Raw genomic sequence first — 9,307 nt, 5'->3', positions numbered from 1 at the left:
CTTTGCCAACACTATGAGAAAATCTGACCATCAATTATAAAACAACATGAGGTTTTCTTCATCCACAGGTGATAAATGGAGCATTGGATTTTCTGTTGCGCTCAAATAATCAAGAAAAATCAATCATATGAAATATGTGCGTTTTAATCTTCAACTCTCTTCATGGCATGAATGTGCAAAAACAAACATGAGGTTTCACTGGAATCCAGAACCCTGTGCATGCTGAGACAGAGGTCTGCGGTTCTGGGTTCTATTTAACGGACTGAGGTTATGTTGGTTCTGCTCAGGGACTTGGCTGTGAAGCACAGTTCCTGTGGCTTTAGACCAAAACCAGGAACAGAAAACCTTCACAGATCTTTTCTTCATGTCTGGCTTCTCTCATCTCGATGTTCGATGCGTCTGCTCGATTCCCGCCCGAGAAAAACCGTGAGAGCAGGAGCGGGTTGTAGGTCCTCTCTGCTCCCATCGCTGTGGTATATATCGCTGGAGTATCTGAGGGTTTCACCGAGGTATTCCAAGGCATCACTTTGATGGGATCAGGCCATGTTTGGTCATGAATGTGGTTTTGGGCGAAGAGACGTGAGTGAGAGGGAACGAAAACTGACAGAGTTAAATGCTCGAGGGTGAAGGGCTGATGCTGTGGACGGCTCTGGCCAGACTACAGCCGCCAATGTAAGGATCCAGGTGAACTGTTTGCTTTGGCCGAGGCTCTGAGAAATGAACAACCATCTGCATGTCAGAAAACTGACACATGAAGAAAGAACGCACACAGTCCGCACGTGCACACAGGCTGAGAGGAAGTGAAGCATGAAGCAGGAAATTAGAGCTTTTGTTTGAGAAAACCATTGCGACTTTTAACAATCAAGTTGCAATATTTGATTGCAAGAGAAAGCTGTTATTTTCAACACTACAATGCAGAAATTGGTTTATTACTCTAATTTAGAGCCATGAAAATTATTCTTCACTTCTTCACCTACACATTAAATATGGAAGTCTAGACCTGGTCCTATCTTTAAAGTCACTTTGGGAACTTAAAACACGTCTTCATGTCTGATTGGGCCTCAGTTCTCCAGTAATTTATACAAAGCAGCTCCTGCACCATGCATGTGCATGCATGTGTATGTGAATGCATGTGTGTGGATACATGCACGTGCATGTGCAAGAGCTCATGACTGCATCTTTGGCCTAAGTAGCAACAGATGCTGTGCTGACCTCAGAGGCTTCCTGGAAACTCAAATTTGTCAAAGTGAAGCAGGAAAAGGAGAGAGCAGCAGTTTAGGTAAATGTAACATATAGGGGACATAAGCAGACACACACACACACACAGACACAAAGACACACACTGAAGGTCTCCCCCTCTAACCACAAACACACAGTTACACACACAAACACAGTAACACACAGTAACACACAGTGCTCTGTGCTGATGCTGCTTAGCTGAATTCACATTGATATGATCAGTTTTTAGTCTCCATGAATTGGAATTCACTACCAATCTTAAAGGTTGAGCTGAATCAAAATAGAAGTATTTGACCAGCAGATCTGTCCAAGGAGAGAAACGTTTCAACTGACAGACAGAAAAACAGAAAAGAAGAAGTTCTCTTCACCTGAACCTATATCTAAATTTACACATATATAGAAGAAACCCTTCATCTGATCGAGATACGTTTTGTAAGTTTAAAAAAATCATTAAACTGTTCAGTTTTGGATAAAAGGAAAATTTCCTGCCAACGTAATGACGGAGCATTCGAAACACAGCTTGTGAACTCTGGCTTCTTTCCGGGGGGCTTTTTCTTTTGCATGTGCGATAACGGCAGAATAATCTGATGTGTGATTTAATGCCACGGTGCCTCACTGAGAACCACCATCATCCATCTCTCCTCTTTCTTCCCCTCTTTTCCGTCTTCAGCAGCGGAAGCAATCACGCTATCTCGGTGACGAACAAGCGGCCCGACCGCATGATATCACCTCTTTAGGAAAACAAGAGGAAACGCGTGCCAGTTGCTCTCACATGCGATCAATTATTTTACGGTGGAGTCGAGCAGGGGGGAAATTTTCAGCCATTAGCCCTTTAGTGCAGGGATCATACTGAGGGTAATAGTGACTAAACACTGAATAAACACATTTGGCTAATAGGTCATTCCATCCTGAAGCAGAGAAGGTGGGCCTGTTGATTTGCCAGAAGGTTGTCATGGATTCAGGGTTTAACGTGCACATGTATGATCGGTTGTATGTGCATCCACGAACATGCACCAAACAACACAATCTCAAAATGTTTGCTTTTTGTCAAGACTGTCACAGGCAATTATCGCCACTACTGTAAATCACCAGTTAAAGCTCCGCCGTTGAGTCATGCAGCTGCACTTACAATTAGCAGAGTGTGTGTGTCAGTTTTAATTGAGCTTTAAGGGCAACACAACAATTTCAGACAGATCCAATCTTTGCAATTACAATCGGAGTTCTTGGTCAAACGTTTGGAGGGATGGATGTTGAGAGGAGGGAAAATCTCCAAAACGGGGTAATCTGTCAGGAAATCTGCTGTGAAAAGTAAAATAACAATCTATTTCCTGTACGAAGGATCCAAACTTTTATTCTATGGCAAAACAGCATAAACATTGTTGGTATATCAAAACTAAAACTTAACATATTGAACAATATCTCCCTGTCAGAGATATTGATTGTATTATATATGTCATTTTGCAAAAACATATAATAAAATGACTCAATAAAGCATCAAGTGAGTGTAATAAGCCTTAATTGACTCTTATTACCATTTTATTAGATCTAACTACTGATGCGTCACCATGCAAAAATGTCATAATTTGCACATTTTGCACCTAAATCTTAATCTGGAAAGTAATTAAACACAAATTAATTAAATAAACGTGTTGGAATAAAAAAAAAAATATTTCGCTATGAAATCTTACGGGTAAAAGCACGAAGCAGGACAAAGAGTAAATACATGAGTAGAGTACAAGCTCTTCAAAAACAGAAGTAACACACTTTGTCCAATGCCGCCACACACACACACACACACACACATAGCAATACAATAAAGTCTTATGTGATATTAACCAATCAATAAAAACTCAAAAACACTTATTTATCACAGAGTTGGATCAACACCTCTTGACATAATGAGCTAAAACGTAACAAAAGCTGTTTAATTTTATAATAAGTTAGCTCTAGTAGTTTATCCAGCCCCGGCATTTATACACACACACACACACACATACACACATATACACACACGCGCACACGCACATACACACACACACACCGCTCCAGGCGCTGCGTGGTCAGGGTGAAAGTTAACTGCTCAGCTAATTAACACAGGCTGAAGGTTCCCTCTCTAACTCCAGCACCTTTGACCTCAACACAAGAGATGCAGCTACTCTACCAGAAACTCTCCACCCTGCAAAACTCTTTATTCAATACAGTTCAACATCTTTCCTTCTATTGGGAGTATATTTATATATATAATATATATATGTGTTTTTTTTCCATTCATTGACCAATTTGTGAAGTTCAGCGTCTTATCTTCAAACCCGATTCAGTCTGTTTACACTGGATTCATCCTCGGAATCATGAGATGTCAAGGAGTGGCTGCAGGACAGTGGGTGATTATACGTTGCAAAACTTATTTATTTTTACTGTAAAGACTGAGGAACACACTGGCCATGCTCTCTGTCTCTCTGTCTCTCTCTCTCTCTCTCTCTCTCTCTCTCTCTCTCTCTCTTCCCATCAACCTCTCTGTCTGTCCCCGCCTTTCCTCTCTCTCTCTCTCTCTCTCTCTCTCTCTCTCTCTCTCGCTCTCTCTCTCTCTCTCTCTCTCTCTCTTCCCCCTGCCTCTGTTTATTCTTCTGGCGGTGCAGCAGGCCCCAGAGCCCAGAGGCAAGTCATGTTCTCAGGGAAACGGCAACTCTCCACAGAGCTGATATCAAAATAGTTTAAAATGTGAATTGTCTGATAGTTCCCAGTGAGCGCAGAGCCGAGCCAAACACTTCCAGATCCCGCTGCCAGCAGAATGTAAACAGAGCCTGCGCTGGGAGAGAGAGAGGGAGAGGGAGAGGGAGTGAATCTGCTGTGTTCTTGTCACACCACAGCGCTTGGAGCAGTCTGCTTGGCTGGGACCAAGGTTTCCAAAACGTCCTTTTGCCAAGTTAAGAGTAGTATGTTGTTGAAAGTGGACGGTGTGCAGGTGGGGATGGGGAAATATTTTGTCATAGCTGGAAAACTGAGATGAACCAGACAGCAGTATTATTTCTGCATGTGAGAAAAAGATGTATTTTTCTGTGGAAGAGATGATAAAAACATTTTTAAACGTCTTTGTCACGGGTATTTATTGACCTCAGGGTTTATGATACTGACCATTCAATCCCAGGGTTCCCATACTCATTCTCTTTCTGCACTCTACAACATGTCTATCTATCTATCTCATTAACTAAAAATACCACATAAAAAACATAAAACCTAAGTTATATTCTTATCCGCGTAACAAGAGGAAGAAATGTGCCCAAATTTTATATATAAATTTTAATGCGTTCTGCATAAATCTCCATAAACAACGACTCTTTCTTTCCCTGTTTTTTTTAATTTTCTCAATTCTAACAGTGGAGAACAACAGCTGGTGTCACATATTAACTTCCCATCTTTGTTATGCAGTGTCCAAAGATTTCCACTTAAATCCACATGTTCCAGCAGCTCCTTAAAGACGCATTTGACAAATTGACAAAACAGTTTGCTGGGCCTCTGGACTGTTGACAGGGGAAACACTGGGCTTTCTTAAAGAATTTAAAAAAAGAACACATTTTACAGCATTGAATAAAATATGGAAAATTTCCTGTTGTCAGTGCACTTTGTTTCTTTCTTGTTATTTACTTCTACTTTTGAAAAGATGATGCACAACTGTTCAAGATTTATTATGATTTATCCTTGTGAGCCCAATGTGTGTGTGTGTGTGTGTGTGTGTGTGCGTTGATGACAGCCGTGCACTGACCTCAAACAACTGAAGCTCCTGCATGAGTAACAAACTCAAAACTCAGCAGAACATGGAAAATGAATTAATCTTCACTAGTTCACTGAAAAGTGTCTTGAAACATAATTGTGTCTGTGAATATTCCATTGAGCACATTTGCGAAGTGTTTGTTTTATTGATGTTGAATATTTCTGTGTATTTGTAAAAGCACGCCTGCATTCTGAAAGAAAACAAATCCTGTGTAACGTTTCATCTGCACCTTCATTTCTTCACCTGTGTGTATATTTGCACTGACATTCAGTTTATCAGGTAGTTCTGGTCGTTACACAACATAATGTGTGAGATAAATCATAATATCATCATTATTATGTCTGGGAAAGTGAGTCATGGGGGAGGGAGGAGGAAACTTCTCAGCTTTGCCTGATCGTGTTTTGACCTGTTCATTTGGGAAATCAGTAATTCTCTTATTAAATCAACAGTATTATTTATACATTAAATGTATTTCTTATTTGCACCCCTTGTTGTTACGCTTTACAACAAGGGATCATTCATCCCTTTCTTCCAGTATCATATGATCGTGTTGTGTTTTACTGTCTAATACTGAAGATGCTCACTCTTGCTCTGGATGCCGTTGATGCGAATATTGAGATTAAGTTTTATTCTGCTAAACTGCTGAAACAATTTTTTACATGGATGCAAAATTTTTAATCAAAATGTTCACGAGCACGCTGACTTGTTGAGGGGGCTGCAGGCTTTGCCTGAATAAGCAGTGGAACTTTCCAGCATTTCTTTCCCTTCTTATTTATTTTTGTCTGTGTTGTTTTCTCAGTATTGCAATGCATCACTTGACATTACCCAAGCAAGTTTGAGCTGCAGCGCATCAGCTGAAAGCAATTTGGTCCAGAGCGCAGCTGCCAGGCGGATAAGACTTTCCTTCTTTCGTTTACTTTGAAATGTTCCTTCTTTTTTTTTTCAACATCCAAAATACACAAGGCAGCCAAATTGCTGACATGTGTGAGAGGGGCAGCGAGACTCCTGCATTCTTTCATGCCCCACTATGCAAAACTCCACATTGTTTATTTAAAGAACACTGAACACTTTAGCACTATTAAGAAACATGTCATATAGTAAACTAAAGGTTTCCTCTCAGAAAAAATCCCTGTCAGTTTATTTTTCTTGCACAAAAAGTTGTTTTAGTTTTGACTCACAAACTGCCTGCATTCACAACCGAGCGGCGGCGTGTAACGCGGCCTGTGTCGCGCGGGACGCTAACGGGCAAGGTAAACCTGGAAGTGGTGTGATTATTTATGTGCTGAGGTGTGGACGAGTGAGACTGGAGGACTGGACTGTCTCTTCCTCGCCACCTCGCAGACGACTGGGGGGGGACGAGGTGACGTTTCCTTTATTTGTTCTTAAATGTTAAATCCAACTAATCTGATAATGAAATCTATTCAAAACAGATTGCCATCGATCAGATATGTTTGGGCTGCGGCCTCGGTGAGCGTGATGCTTCCAGGAAAAAACTAACTTCAATGATTCAATATTACCCTCACACCTACGGAAATGTAATTTCGCTCTCCCTGTGGCTCATCGGAGCCTGCAGGCAATTACGGCGCAGCCATAGTGAGCTTTAACGCAGGGCGAGGAAAATCAAGGAGGACAAGTTGGGACCGTCCACAGACACACGAGGATCTGAGGGGATGTGAGGTCTGACAGACACAGACACGGCAAAGGGCAAAAAACCTGACACGCAAACCAGGCTCCACAGCCAGGAAAGCGGCCTGTGCGTCAGTGGTAGGTGGGAGGAGGGCGTGGAGGGAGGGAGGGGGGGGGGAGGGGAGGCTTCCAGAGAGAGGGAGACGGGAGGGCCCGATGTGAGTGATAGCCCACCATGGCCTCGGAGCGGCCCAACACTGGGAATAGCTAACCTGCCTTGACATGCGTAGGAAACCCAAAACTCTCTGAGCCCTCTGTCAGATAGGAGCCACCCAGAGGAGCCCTGCCACAACTGTGTAGCCTGAGCCGCTGTGTGTCCTTTTTAACTAGCAGTGTTTAGATGAGCGCACGGCCGAGGAATGCTCCAGTATACCTCCAAGAAACCACAAGCACAACAGGATCGGGCGACATCGGCTTCCCAGCGCATGGGAATAAGTCAACTCTGGCTACTATAGAGGGACTGTTACTGCCGGCTGGGCCTCAGTGTGCGTAGGTGGCTGGGGGGGGGGAGGTGTACATCCAGTATATCCTTTAAGTTGATAAGGGTAAAGTGACTCTAAGGTGGTTTGGGGTCATGTTGGTAAAAAAGAAAGTACATGACATGAAACTGTTGACCTTTGGGGACAAAGAGCATTGGTCTGACTTTCATCCTGTTTTTCCTTTTACTTTAAGTTTGAAATTTGAAACCAGACAGAGACGTCCCTGATGTGAGTCACAGCGCAGGACTCCACACTGCCCAGGGAACCTCAGCGCTCAGACTTGGACTCCACTGGAGACTCTGCTGCCAGAAGAGACTCTGACTCACGAAGCGATTTCAAATATCAACCTCCGACCGAGTCAAGAAGACAACGTCCGAGTCGCTGTGTGAAAGATACTATCAAATGTCATGTAAACTCAACAGATATGGTTTTTGATTTACAAATCGAGTGTAAAGAATTGAGTGGGACTGACCGGTGAGGTTAAAACTGTCTACTCTACTTTTCAAAAGTTTACATGCAGTAGAAAGTACAACCTGCAACAAGTGCACTTTAAAATAAATTAATTTCATAATAGTGACATAAAAAAGACCAATTGATACCACTCAACCAACATGCCTTTTTCAATAGAAGCCATTAGCTGTGTCACAGTAGGAGAAGCACTTGAGTAAATACAGAAATTCATTGAAGGATAGTGTTAGACGTTAGAACAGAGCGGCTAGGAACATCTACTTTTCCCACTCTGAGTCAAACTGTCCCATTATCCCCTCTGACTCGATTTAATGGAAACTAAAAGAGTTTCAATCGTTCAATTATGAAATCTGCAATTTCGTGAAGCAGCTGAATTTTCTTGCATTTGAGAATCCAGGGGTTTTCTGATTGAAAAGCTGTTTTCGCTCCTCTAATGATACCTGAAGCCACCACAATGGAAAGTGATTGACAGATAATTCATCCAATCAGAGCACCTGTCAGTTTCCATTTACACAAATGGTGCCGTGGATTATTATTAGTCCTCACAAAGGAGTAATAACAACCTACCTTCTCAACCCTTTCTTATTTTCTTATAGTGTAGATTCCTGTTCTCTCAAAGCTCCACCAGCTCATTCTCGTCTTCATCCAATCACATTCTGACAAACACACTTTTAGCCAATTGGGTGTAAGCTGTCCAACTTTATAACTGATGTCCTCCACTCCTTCACCACCTATGGATGTCTGGTCATATCCATCTCCAGTGTTTACGCTCTGGGGGAATTGTGCTGTTTATTGGAAACATCCAATTCACAGGATTTTGCTGCTGGGGTCTCAGCCACTAAGTCTTTTCCTCCTTTTTTTTATAATCGAATTTTGAATTCCAATTTTACCATTGTTTTCCTCGTTGAAATATGTTTTCTCGACGAGGAGCAGAGGAAGACAAATACAAACAAACAATCCCACAAAAAGAATGAGTAACGAGCGGGTGTTCATTTACACTTCAGCTCGACTAGTGTCAGTGTGTTTGGCTGAGGACTAGAAGAATGAGATTTTTTGAGGGAGAGAAAACGTCTGAGATAAAGGAAATGATGTATTGAAAAGAGGAGAGGAGAGAGAGAAAAAAAGGGAAGAATTGGATGTTGGCACGCAGGGAAAGGCAGTCTGCGGTAGACTTGTAAATAGCCGGAGGGACAGAGGGATGGAGGAATGGAGCTATCAGCGGAGAAGTGATGAAGGTCTGGGATCAGGCCAAGATAAACACAGGCCAGCCCCAGAAGGAGCACGCGCACGCGCACACACACACACACACACACACACACACACACACACACACACACACACACACACACACACACACACACACACACACACACACACACACACACACACACACACACACACACACACACACACACCAACACACACACACTTATGAACTTTACCCCTACATACGTGTACAAATGCACAAAAAAAACAAAAATCTGTAAGTACTTTATATTTATCATACTGCCACAAATACACAAACACATGCGCGCACACACATACACACACACACACACACACACACCTGCAGACAAATAAACAGTGTGGAGTGAGCGGGGCTCCCACACCACAGCTCCTTGAGTGTTCGGCTGTGTGACAACAGGCGGAGTTGTCATTTCGACGT

This window comes from Platichthys flesus, chromosome 19 (assembly GCF_949316205.1).
Source record: "Platichthys flesus chromosome 19, fPlaFle2.1, whole genome shotgun sequence".
Classification (NCBI taxonomy): Eukaryota; Metazoa; Chordata; class Actinopteri; order Pleuronectiformes; family Pleuronectidae; genus Platichthys; species Platichthys flesus.
The sequence above is the reverse complement of the archived record's forward strand: the minus strand, read 5'-3'. Positions refer to the sequence as shown.